The following is a 13604-nucleotide window of genomic DNA, read 5'->3' on the forward strand; positions in this document are numbered from 1 at the left end:
GTTTCTGTCTCTAAACACAGTCACAGTGAATCTTGTGTGTGTTTTAGAGTAAAGGGCTTTGATCTAAGAGGTGACTCCAGTTTGAGGCAGAGACCAGCAGATGGACCCGTCTCTGTACATTCGGTGGGGCTGAACTCACACCGACACCATCAGATCTCAATGTTCAAATATTTCCCATCTGGTGAGAAAGCCATTGGAAAGATTGAACCGGAAGCATCATAGTCAATTCATTGATCACGATGCACAAACCAATCTGAAATACCAGCACTGCTTATCATCGACAGAATCAATTATTCAATCATGAATATTTGGAATTAACAGAAAATATGTTGATAAGTACTACTCTTGAAGCATTGATCACTCGAGGTGTGTAGTATTCGAATAAACAAACACAGATATATAGAGTTGCAATTTATTGATTGGCGTTGTACTTGACCCTGAGATGAGCTTCTGAACCCATATTCCATCAATCACCAAGTACGTTTACTTCCAGCTCCATAACATCGCTGGTCTCTGCCCCTTCCTCAGCTCATCTGCTCAAACCCTCATCCATGTCTCTGTTACCACTACATTGGACTATTCCATTGCTCTCCTGATCGGCCTCACACCTCGCATTCTCCGCAAGCTTAAGCTTATCAAAAACAATCCTTACTCAAGAACACAAATAGCAGCAGGCGTAGGCCATATGGCCCCCCCGTCTGCTCCACCATTCAGTAAGATCTCTATTTGATAGAGAATTTCAAAGATTCACAACTCTTAAGTGAAGAAATATCTCATCTCAGTCTTAAATGGCCAATCTCTTATCCTAATACTAGGACCCCTAGCTCTAGACTATCCAGCCTGTGTCAATTCTATGTTTCAATGATATCACCTTCCATTCTTCGAAACTCCAGAGAATATAGGCTTATTCGAATCAATCTGTCCTCAGCCCCCTCATCCCAACTTGTACCAATTTCCATTCACCCATCACCCCTGTGCTCACTGAACTACATTGGCTCCTGCTCCATCGATTTCAAAATGCTCATCCTTGTTTTGAAATCCGTCCAGGACCTTGCCCCTCCCAATTGCTGTAACCTCCTCTAGCCCTACAACCCTCAGAGATCTTTGCACTCCTCCAACTCTGGCCTCTTGAGCAGCCCCAATTTTCATCCCTCCAATATTGGTGGCCATACCTTCAGCTGCCGAGACCATAAGCTCTGGAATTCCCTCCTTAAACTTCTCCAGCTTCAAAATGCTCCTTAATACCTACCCTTTTGAACAAGCTTTTAATCCTGTGCTAATATTTCATTACGTGACTGGGTGTCAAATTCTGTTTGCTAACGGTCCTGTGAAGTGCCTTGGGACATTTTACTACGTTTAAGGTGTGATATAAATGCAATTTGTTGCTGATAACTGAAGATATTTTAAATTGTAATATAACGAAACTACAGGCATGGGAAATTGCAATAGATTGATAACTGCAGAGGAAGAGGATTGTTTTGTTGCTAACAGCGTGAATTATTTTAACATGAGGTGGCCCTTGCACATTAGCTACCACACGGGCTTGGCAAAGCAAGGTCTTGGTCCAATGGCAAGGGGATCCAAGACGACTGGACACCAGGCTTTGCTGCATGATTCCTCTGGCACTGACTCTCACTGGGGTACAGTTTCCTCTGGCACTAACTCACTAGGGTACAGTTTCCTCTGGCACTGACTCACTGGGGTACAGTTTCCTCTGGCACTGACTCACTGGGGTACAGTTTCCTCTGGCACTGACTCTCACTGGGGTACAGTTTCCTCTGGCACTGACTCTCACTGGGGTACAGTTTCCTCTGGCACTGACTCTCACTGGGGTACAGTTTCCTCTGGCACTGACTCTCACTGGGGTACAGTTTCCTCTGGCACTGACTCTCACTGGGGTACAGTTTCCTCTGGCACTGACTCTCACTGGGGTACAGTTTCCTCTGGCACTGACTCACTAGGGTACAGTTTCCTCTGGCACTGACTCACTGGGGTACAGTTTCCTCTGGCACTGACTCTCACTGGGGTACAGTTTCCTCTGGCACTGACTCTCACTGGGGTACAGTTTCCTCTGGCACTGACTCTCACTGGGGTACAGTTTCCTCTGGCACTGACTCACTGGGGTACAGTTTCCTCTGGCACTGACTCTCTCTGGAATATAGTTCCCTCTGGCACTGACTCTCAATGGGATACAGTTTCCTCTGGCACTGACTCACTGGGGTACAGTTTCCTCTGGCACTGACTCTCACTGGGATACAGTTTCCTCTGGCACTGACTCTCACTGGGATGCAGTTTCCTCTGACACAGATTACTGTGTATCTAATTCGTACTGTCCCTGCCCTGGGAGTGCTTGATGGGACAGTATAAAGGGAGCTTCGCTCTTTACTGAACCCGTGTTGTACCTGTCCTGTGATTGTTTGTTGGGACAGTGTAGAGGGAGCTTTGCTCTATCTAACCCGTGCTCTGCCTGCCCTGTGAGCTTTGATGGGTCACTGTAGGGGAAGCTTTTCTCTGAATCTAACCTGTATTCTACCTGCCCGAGTTGTATCTGATGAGACAGTGTAGAGAGAGGTTTACTCTGTATCTCATCATCATCATTGGCAGTCCCTTGAAACATAGAAAATAGGTGCAGGAGTAGGCCATTCGGCCCTTCGAGCCTGCACCACCATTCAATATGATCATGGCTGATCATGCAACTTCAGTACCCCATTCCTGCTTTCTCTCCATACTCCTTGATCCCTTTAGCCATAAGGGTCACATCTAACTCCCTTTTGAATATATCTAACGAACTGGCTTCAACAACTTTTTGTGGTGGAGAATTCCACAGGTTCACAATTCACTGAGTGAAGAAGTTTCTCCTCATCTCGGTCCTAAATGGCTTATCCTTCGACTGTGACCCCTGGTTCTGGACTTCTCCAACATCGGGAACATTCTTCCTGCATCTAATCTGTCCAATCCTATTAGAATGTTATATTTTTCTGTGAGATCCCCTCTCATTCTTCTAAATTCCAGTGAATATAAGCCTAGTCGATCCAGTCTTTCTTCATATGTCAGTCCTGCCATCCCGGGAATCAGTCTGGTGAACCTTCGCTGCACTCCCTCAAGAGCAAGAATGTCCTTCCTCAGATTAGGATACCAAAACTGTACACAATATTCAAGGTGTTGCCTCACCAAGGCCCTGTACAATTGCAATAAGGCCTCCCTGCTTCTATACTCAAATCCTCTCGCTATGAAGGCCAACATGCCATTTACCTTCTTCACCGCCTGCTGTGCCTGTATGCCAACTTTCAATGACTGATGTACCATGACACCCAGGTCTCGTTGCACCTCCCCTTTTCCTAATCTGTTACCATTCAGATAATATTCTGCCTTCCTGTTTTTGCCACCAAAGTGGATAACCTCACATTTGCCTACATTATACTGCATCTGCCATGCATTTGCCCACTCACCTAACCTGTCCAAGTCACCCTGCAGCCTCTTAACATCCTCCTCACAGATCACACTGCCACCCAGCTTAGTGTCATCTGCAAACGAGGATGACTTGCTTCCACGCCAAAAAAGGATGAGTTCACAGGTGTTTCAATGAAGGACCTAATATTCCAGGTCCTGAACTACATCCTGAAGGGTGGAAGATGCCTGTGCGTGGCTCTTTTTAACGTGTGGCGGCCGTTGCACGCCAGCCACCACATGGGAAACTCTGTATCTAATCTGTGCTGTGCCTGCTCTGGCATTGTTTGATGGGATAGTGTTGATGGAGGTTTACTCTGTATCTAATCCGTGCTGTACCTGCCCTGGGAGTGTCTGATAGGACAGTGTAGATGGAGGTTTACTCTGTATCTAACCTGTACTGTAACTGCCTTGGGAGTGTTTGACTGGACAGTATAAATTGGGCTTTATGCTGTATCTAATGTGTACTGTACCCGCCTTGGAAGTATTTGATGGGACAGTGTAGAGGGAACTTTACGCTGTATCCAATCTGTGCTATACCAGTCCTGTGAGTGTTTGATGGGACAGTGTAGAGGGAGCTTTACTCTGTATCTAACCCGTGCTGTACCTGCCCTGCGAGTGTTTGAATAGACAGTGTAGAGGGAGCTTTGCTGTATATCTAACCAGTACTGTACCTGCTCTGGGAGTGTTTTTGGGACAGTGCAGAGGGAGCTTTACTCTGTACCTAACCTGTGTTGTACCTGCGCTGGGAGTGTTTGATGGGATAATTTAGAGAGAGGTTTACTGTGTATCTAACCTGTGCTAACCTAGCAAGTTGTGAAGAGGACGCAAAGAATCTACAAACGAATATAGATAGGCTAAGTGAGTGGGCAAAGCTTTGGCAGATGGAGTATAATGTGGGAAAATGTGAGGGTATCCATGTTAGTAGAAGTAATAAAAAAGCAAATTATTATTTAAATTGTGAGAGATTACAAAATGCGGTGGTACAGAGGGATCTGGGGGTCCTTGTACATGAAACACAAACATTTAGCATGCAGTTACTGCAATTAATTAGGAAGGCAAATGGAATGTTGGTCTTTATTGCAAGGGGGATGGAGTATAAAAGTAGGGAAGTCCTGCTGCAACTGTACATGGCGTTGGTAAGACCACAACTGGAGTACTGCGTACAGTTTTGGTCTCCTTATTTCAGGAAGGATATACTTGCACTGGAGGCAGTTCAGAGAAGGTTCACGAGGTTGATTGCTGAGATGAAGGGGTTGTCATAATGAGAAAGGTTGAGCAGGTTGGGACTGTACTCATTGGAGTTTAGAAAACGTAGAGGTGATCTTATTGAAACGTATAAGATTGTGAGGGGGCTTGACAGGGTAGATACAGAGAGGATGTTTCCCCACGTGGGGGAATCTAACACAGGGGGCATAGTTTCAGAATAAGGGGTCGCTCATTTAAAAGGGAAATGAGGAGGGATTTCTTCTCTGAGGGTTGTGAATCTTTGGAATTCGTTACCTTAGAGAGCTGTGGGGGCTGGGTCATTGAATGTATTTAACATGGGGATAGACAGATTTTTGAAAGATAAGGATTATGGGGAGTGGGCGGGGAAGTGGAGTTAAGGCCTGGATTTGATCAGCCATGATCTTATTGAATGGCGGAGCAGGCTCGAGGGGCCAAATGGCCTACTCTGCTCCTATTTCTTATGTTCCATACCTGCCCTTGGAGTATTTGATGGGATAGTGTAGAGGGAGACTTACTCTGTATCTAACCCATGCTGTACCTGCCCTGGGAATGTTTAATTGGACAGTGTAGAGGGAGTATTACTCTCTATCTAACCCATGCTGTACCTGCCCCGGGAGTTTTTGACAGTACAGTGTACAGAGAGCTTTATGCTGTATCTAATCAGTGCTGTACCTGCCCTGGTAGTGTCTGATGGGACAGTGTAGAGAGAACTTTACTCTCTGCATAACCCGTGCTGTACCTGCCTTGTAAGTGATTGATGGGACACTGCAGAGGGAGCTTTGCTCTGTATCTAACCCATGCTCTACCTACCCTGTGAGCTTTGATGGGTTGGTGTAGGGGGAGCTTTCCTCTGTGTCTAACCCGTACTCTACCTGCCCTAGTTATGTTTGATGGGACAGTGTAGAGGGAGCTTTAGGCTGTATGTAATCCGTGCTGTACCTATCCTGGGAGTGTTTGTTGGGACAGTGTAGAATGAGGTTTACTCTGTATCTAACCCGTGCTTTATCTGCCCTGTGAGTGTTTGATGGGACATTGTAGAGGGAGATTTACTCTGTATCCAACCAGTACTGTACCTGCCCTTGGGAGTGTCTGATGGGACAATATAGAGGGAGGTTTATTCTATTTAATCCGTGCTGTACCTGCCCTGCAAATATTTGGTGGGACAGTGTAGACAAAGCCTTACTCTGTTTCTGACCTGTGCTGTACCTGCTCTGGGAGTGTTTTTGGGACAGTGCAGAGGGAGCTTTAATCGGTACCTAACCCGTGCTGTAGCTGCCCTGAGAGTATTTGATGTGACAGTGTAGAGGCAACTTTACAATGTATCTAATCCATACTGTACCTGTCCTGGGCGTGTTTGATGGGCTAATGTAGACAGAGATTTGCCGTGTACTGAACCTGTGCTAACCTAGGAAGTTGTGAGAAGGACACAAAGAATCTACAAAGGGATATAGATGGGCTAAGTGAGTGGGCAAAAAATTGACAGATGGAGTATAATGTGGGAAAATGTGAGGTTATCCACTTTGGTAGGAAAAATAAAAAAGCAATTATTATTTAAATGGGGAGAGATTACAAAATGCGGTGGTACAGAGGGATCTGGGGGTCCTTGTACATTAAACACAAAAAGTTAGCATGCAGGTACAGCAAGTAATTAGGAACGCAAATGGAATGTTGTCCTTTAATGCAAGGGGGATGGAGTATAAAAGTAAGAAAGTCCTTCTACAACTGTACAGGTCGTTGGTAAGACCACACCTGGAGAACTGCGTGCAGTTTTGGTCTCCTTATTTAAGGAGGGGTATACTAACACTGGAGGCAGTTCAGAGAGGTTCACGAGGGGTTGATTACTGAGATGAAGGGATTGTCATATGAAAGAAGGTAAAGCAGGTTGGGCCTATACACATTGGAGTTTAGAAGACTTAGAGGTGATCTCATTGAAATGTATAAAATTTTAAGGGGGCTTGACATTGTAGATGCAGAGAGGATGTTTCCCCTCTTGGGGGAATGTAGAACTAGGGGACATAGTTTCAGAATAAGAGGTCACCTGTTTAAAACTGAAATGAGGAGGAATTTCTTATCTGAGTGTCGTGAATTTTTGGAATTCTCTACCTCAGAGAGCTGTGGAGGCTGGGTCATTGAATGTACTTAAGGCGGGGATAGAGACATTTTTGAATGATAAGGGAGTCAAGGGTTATGGAGAGCGGGAGGGGAAGTGGAGTTGAGGCCAGGATCAGATCAGCCATGAGCTTATTGAATGGCGGAGCAGGCTCGAGGGGCCAAATGGCCTACTCCTGCTCCTATTTCTTATGTTCTGTATCTATCCTTTGAGGTTTTGATGGGACAGTGGAGAGAGAGATTTGCTCTGTATCTAATCTGCTGTACCTGCCCTGGGAGTATTTGATGGGACAGTGTCGAGGGAGCTTGACTCTCTGCCTAACCCATTGCTGTACCTGCCTTGTGAGTGTTTGATGGGACAGTGTAGTGGGAGCTTTCCGCTATATCTAATCCGCGCTGTACCTGCCCTAGGAATGTTTGATGAGGCAGTTTAGAGGGAGATTTGTTCTGCATCTAACCCGTGCTGTACCTGCCCTGCCATTGTTTGATAGGGAAGTATAGAGGAAGCTTTACCCTCTGCCTAACCCCTGCTTTACCTGCCCTTGGAATGTTTGTTGGCCAGTGTAGAGGGATTTTTACTTTGCATCTAACCTGTGCTGTGCCGGCCCTGGGAGTATTTGATAGGACAGTGTAGAGGGAGCTTTACTGTGTATTAAGACCTGAGGTTGCAAGCCATCAGGTCCAGGGGACTTTTCCACCTTTCGTCCCATTATTTTACTGAGCATTTTTTCTTTAGTGATTGCTTTAAGTTTCCCCCTCGCTATAGCCCCTTGATTATCTATTATTGGGGTGATTTTAGTGTCTTCTACAGTGAAGACTGATACAAAATATTTGTTCCAAGTCTCTGCCATTTCCCTGTTCCCTATTATTAATTTCCCAGTCTCATCCTCTAAGGACCAACGTTTACTTTAGCTACCCTATCCTTTATACATACCTGTAGAAGCTCTTTTTATATTGCTTGCTAGTTTACTCTCATAATCTATCTTCCCTTTCTTTATTATTTCTTAAGTCATCATTTGCTGTTTTTAAAAACATTTGCCAATACTCTGGCCTCCCACTAACCTTGGTCACTTTGTATGCCATTGTTTTCAATTTGATCCCATCCTTTACTTCCTTCATTAACCACGGATAGTTCCCTCGTCGCTTAAAGTCTTTCCTTCTCACCAAAATATATTTGCTTGTGGCTCGAGTAGTAATCCAGAGATTATTGCCTTTGTGATTCTGCTTTTTAATTTAGCCCCTAGCTGCTCAAAATCCTCAGCAGAACTCCTTTCTTGTTCTGCCTATGTCATTGGTACGTGGACCACGACAACTGGATCTTCCCCCTCCTACTCCTATCCCTCTTCAGCCCAGAGGAGATGTCCTTAACCTTGGCACCGCGCAGGCATCACAGCCTTAAGGACTCACGCACTCGGCTGCAGAGAACAGTATCTATCTCCGAAACTATACTGTTTCCTACCACTGCAACATTTATTTTTACTCCCCCCACTTGAATGGCCTCCTGTACCACGGCGCTGTGGTCAGTTTGCTCATCCTCCCTGCAGTCCCTGCCCTCGTCCAAACAGGGAGCAAAAATCTCGTACCTGTTGGACAATTGCAAGGACTGAGGCTCCTCCATCACTACCTCCTGGGTCCCCACAGCTGCCTCACTCATAGTCACACCATCCTGTCCCTAACCATGGGCCAAAGTTGAATTGATGAATCTAAGGGGTGTGACTGCCTCCTGGAACACAAGGTCCAGGTAACTCTCCCCCTCCCTGATGTGTCGCAGTGTCTGCAGCTCGGACTCCAACTCATCAACGTGGAGCCGAAGTTCCTCGAGCAGCCAACACTTACTGCAGATGTGGTCACCGTGGACCTCAATGGGGTCAACCAGCTCCCACATGCAGCAGCAGTAACACATCGCCTGCCCTGCCATCTCGAATGTATTCAATTAATTCAGTTTTTACATTTTGAAAGTTTAGATTTTTAATCCTAGCTCTTAATTTAAACCAATGCCCAAGAAAAGAGAGAAAAACTGACCAACCAATCACTTGCCTGCTTTTCTGTGATGTCACACTTTGAATCTTTTTACTTCTTATCCTCCCAGGTCACGTGGTGCTGTTTCGGCTGTCTGCTCGGCTGACTCACGCCCTTTGTAGGCTTACCGCTGTTCCTGCTCTCGCGCCCTTTCCGAAGTCCCGCTGCTCGGCTGACTCACGCCCTTTGTAGGTTACCGCTGCTCCCGCTCTCGCGCCCTTTCCGAAGTCCCGCTGCTCGGCTGACTCATGTCCTTTGTAGGCTTACCGCGGCTCCCACTCTCGTCCCCTTTCCGAAGGGATGGGCATAAGTTGGGTTTTCCCCTCATATATTGGTTCTCTCAGCACCTGCTGCAGGCCCAGTCTGGCAGCTATGTCCTGCAGCACTCGGCCAGCTCGGTCAGTAGTGGTGCTACCGAGCCAGTCTTGATGGACATTGAAGTCCCCCACCCAGAGTACATTCTGTGCACCTTGCTACTCTCAGTGCTTCTTCTGAGTGATGTTCAACATGGAGGAGTACTGATTCATCAGCTGAGGGAGGGCGGTAGGTGGTCATCAGCAGGAGGTTTCCTTGACCTGAAGCCACGAGACTTCATGGGGTTCGGAGTCAATGTTGAGGACTCCCAGAGCCACACCCTCCCGACTGTATACTACTGTGCCGCCACCGGTGGGACAGGACATACCCAGGGATGGTGATGGAGGAGTCTGGGACATTGGCTGAAAGGTATGATTCTGTGAGTATGACTATGTCAGGCTGTTGCTTGACTAGTCTGGGACATCTCTTCCAATTTTGGCACAAGTCCCCAGATGTTGGTGAGAAAGACTGGGCTGGGTGTGCTGTTGTCGGGTCCGTAGCTGGTGCGGAGGTCGATGCCGAGTGGTCCGTCCGGTTTTATTCTTATTGTTTTTCGTAGCGGTGGATCAATTGATGAATCAATATGATCTTATTGAATGGTGGAGCAGGCTCGAGGGGCCAAAGGGCCTACTCCTGCTTCTAATTCTTATGTGCTTATACCCTAGCCCAGACCCTGTCTCTATATTAAGAGCAATGGTCCCCACACTGACCTGGGGACACCACTGTTTACATCCCTCCAGTCTGAAGAACATCCATTAAGCACTACTCTCTGTTTTCTGCCCTTTACCCAACTTCCTCTCCACGCGGCCCCACTCCCTTTAATACCATGAGCCTTAATTTGATCAACAAGCCTCCTGTCCGGCACCTTATCAAACACCTTTTGACAATCCATCCACTGCATTCACTACATCTATTGCATTTCCTTTTCTCACTGCACTGTGTTGTTTCCTGCAATAATCCCTGCTGTCTGTCCTGAATGAATCCATTTCATTACCAAATGTTACGACGTTTACTTCTGTAACCAGAATCCCCCGCGCAGGGGTAAAGCGCTCTATCAATAACACCAGGAGCCCAGACGTGGGACCGGGCTGTGCTCTGAGCAGGCGCAGTGCCAGTGGTGGAGGTGGTCTGAGGCGGAAGAGACGTTCCGCAAGTCAGTAGGAGCTTGTGGGCTCAGCGGAGGAATTGGACCCCTGGGTGGGATGGGCAGCTTCATAATCACCTGGTGTAGGCCTCAGGCACCTAATATGAACCGGCAGGACACATGTTTGACCTGCGGTGATGGACCCGACCGCTCGGGGTAACTAGCCGAATTCTTAGACACGATCAGCGTGCCTGCGTGGCCATCTTGGTACAGGAGCAGAGGGCGGGCGGGGCTTTAGGGTCCCAGTGATCTGGAGAGACAATCATTTCCTCATTTATTCTCAGTCTGCACAGTCAGGATGTAGAACTGAACCCCACCAGAGAAGAGGGAGTGAGAAAACTGCAGATGGAAGAAAGAAATGATGGAGGTGGTGCGATGAGTTTGGATTTCAGCACAGGGTGGAGGGAGAGTGTGTGGAACGGGAATTTACAGCTTTGGAGAACAAGAGAGGAAAGAATGTTCCAGAAAAAGTAGGATTGTCTGTCCTCAATTTCTATCCTGCACTTCCAGTGCTGACTTTTGTAAACACCTTTTACAGGATATTAGAAAAGGAGGATTTACAGACGGGAAACTAGAACCAATCATATCAAGATCTGACAGAGTCACTCGATTCACTTGAATATCATCAGCCTTTGAATGTGAAAGGAGAAATGTTTGTCTGTTCTGTCTGTGGGAAAAGATTTAAAACATCAGTGTAACTGGAAAAGCACCGAGACACACACCCGAGTGAGAGTGTTCCAGTGCACTGACTGTGGAAAGAGCTTTGACCAGTTACACAGCCTGAAAAAACATCACACCATTCACAGCGGGGAGAAACCATACACGTGTTCTGTGTGTGGACGAGGCTTCAACTGATCGTCCAACCTGGAGAGACACATGGACACCCGCACCATGGAGAAAATGTGGGGACTGTGGGAAGGGATTCAATTGTCCCTCTGCGCTGGAAACTCATCGACGCAGTCACACCGGGGAGAGGCCATTCACCTGCCCCGGGTGTGGGAAGGGATTCACTCGTACATCCAACCTCACTGAACACCAGCGAGTTCACACTGGGGAGAGGTCGTTCACCTGCACTGTGTGTGGGAAGGAATTCACTTATTCATCCAGCCTGCTGGCACACCAGTGAATTCACACTGGGGAGAGACCGTTCACCTGCTCCGTGTGTGAGAAAGGATTCACTTGTTCATCCAGCCTGGTGAGACACCAGCGTGTTCACACTGGGGAGAGGCCGTTTACCTCTCCCGTATGTGGGAAGAAATTCACTGCATCTTCACACCTCATTAAACACAAGCGAGTTCACACTGGGGAGAGACCGTTCGTCTGTCCCGTATGTGGGAAACGGTTTGCTAAATCATCTCATCATCTGAGTCACCAGCGAGCTCACACAGGAGAGAGGCCGTTCATCTGCTCTGTGTGTGGAAAGGGATTCACTAATTCATTCGAGATTCATGCTCACCAGCGTATTCATACCGGGGAGAGACCTTTTACCTGTTCTGTGTGTGGGAAGGCATTCACTCGTTCATCCCACCTCACTGAACACCAACTTGTTCACACCAGTAAGAGACCGTTTAAATGTTCTGACTGTGAAAGGAGCTATAAAAGCAGAAATGATCTGATGAAACACCAACGCACTCACACTGGGGAGAGGCCGTTCATCTGCTCCGAGTGTGGGAAGGGCTTCACTCTTTCATCCAACCTGCTGACACACCAACGCATTCACACTGGGGAGAGGCCATTCATCTGCTCCGAGTGTGGGAAGGGCTTCACTCGTTTATCCAACCTTCAGTTACACCAGCGAGTTCACAAGTGACTGCAGGGGTTGGATTCTGCTTTTATTGTTGCCGTTAATCACATCCAGGACTGAACCCTGTTCACTTGGACAGTTGGAGTTTGTTGCTGCTGGTGTAATTAATCCCTATAACTGGGCTGGAGTTTAATTTTCTGGATATCATAGAATCATAGAATGGTTACAGCACAGAAGGAGGCCTTTCGGACCGTCGAGTCCGTGCCGGCTCTCTGCAAGTCCCACTCCCCACCCTTTCCCCGTGGCCCTGCAAATGTTTTATTTCTGGTACTTATCCAATGCCCTTTTTGAAAGCCACGATTGAATCTGCCTCCACCAGCCTTTCAGGCCGTGCATTCCAGATCCTAACCACTCGCTGCTTAAAACAAAGTTTTTTCTCATGTCGCCTTTGGTTGTTTTGCCAATCACCTTGAATCTGTGTCCTCTGGTTCTCAATCCTTCCGCCAATGGGAATATTTTCTCTCTACTCTGTCCAGACCCCTCATGATTTTCGAGCACCTCTATCAAATTCCTCTCAACCTTCTCTGTTCTAAGAAGAACAACCCCAGCTTCACCAGTCTATCCATGTAACTGAAGTCCCTCATCCCTGGAATCATTCTTGTAAATCTTTTCTGCACCCTCTGTCAAACAACAATCAAATAAATCAGCTTTGTTTCCTACATACACTGAGTCGATTCCTTGATTTCTCCAAGAGGAGACTAATTGATGTCCTGTTATCGACTGTTCCTTTTCTCCTTTGTATTTATAAAGTGCCTTTCACGGCCTCTGTTTTAGTGATGTTGGTTGAGGGATAAACGTTAGCCAGGACACCAGAGAGATTTCTTCGAAATAACGTCATGGAATCTTTTATGCCCACTTGAGAGGTCAGATGGTTCTGATTCTCAGAAGATCAAGATGTAGAATCAGTATGGGTGGAGATAAGAAATAATAAGGGAAAGAAGTCACTGGTGGGAGTAGCCTATCAGGACAGCATATAAATCAAGAAATAATGGAGGCTTATAAGAAAGGTACTGCAATAAGCATAGACGATTTAAATCTTTATATTGATTGGATATATCAATATAAAGATTAGGTAGCCTTGAGGAAGAGTTCATAGTGTATTCGGGATGTTTTCTTAGAACAATGCGCTGTGGAACCAACCAGAGAGCAGACTATTTTAGAATTGGTAATGTGTAATGCGACTGGGATTAATTCATGATCTCATAGTAAAGGATCCTCTTGGGAAGAGTGATCATAGTATGGTAGAATTCCAAATTCGGTTTGAGGGTGAGAAACTTGGGTCTCAAAATAGTGCCCTGAAAAATAAAGGCAATTACAAAGGAAGGGTAAGACAGTAGATAAGGAGTGGCAGACATTTAAGGAGCTATTTCATAACTCAGCAAAGGTATATTCCAATGAGAAAGAAAGACTCTAAGAAGGATGAACCATCCATGGCTAACTAAGAAGTAAAGGGTGGTATCAAATGGAAAACAAAGGCATACAATGTTGCGAAGATTA

At 46.5% G+C, this 13604-nt stretch overlaps 1 pseudogene; it reads left to right on the forward strand.

The window, feature by feature from the left end:
- The window catches only part of LOC139251748 (zinc finger protein 850-like), a 101591-nt pseudogene extending 88831 nt beyond the window's left edge, over positions 1-12760 (forward strand).
- Positions 12761-13604: the final 844 nt, after the last annotated feature.

This window comes from Pristiophorus japonicus, unplaced genomic scaffold (genome assembly GCF_044704955.1).
Source record: "Pristiophorus japonicus isolate sPriJap1 unplaced genomic scaffold, sPriJap1.hap1 HAP1_SCAFFOLD_438, whole genome shotgun sequence".
Lineage (NCBI taxonomy): Eukaryota > Metazoa > Chordata > Chondrichthyes > Pristiophoridae > Pristiophorus > Pristiophorus japonicus.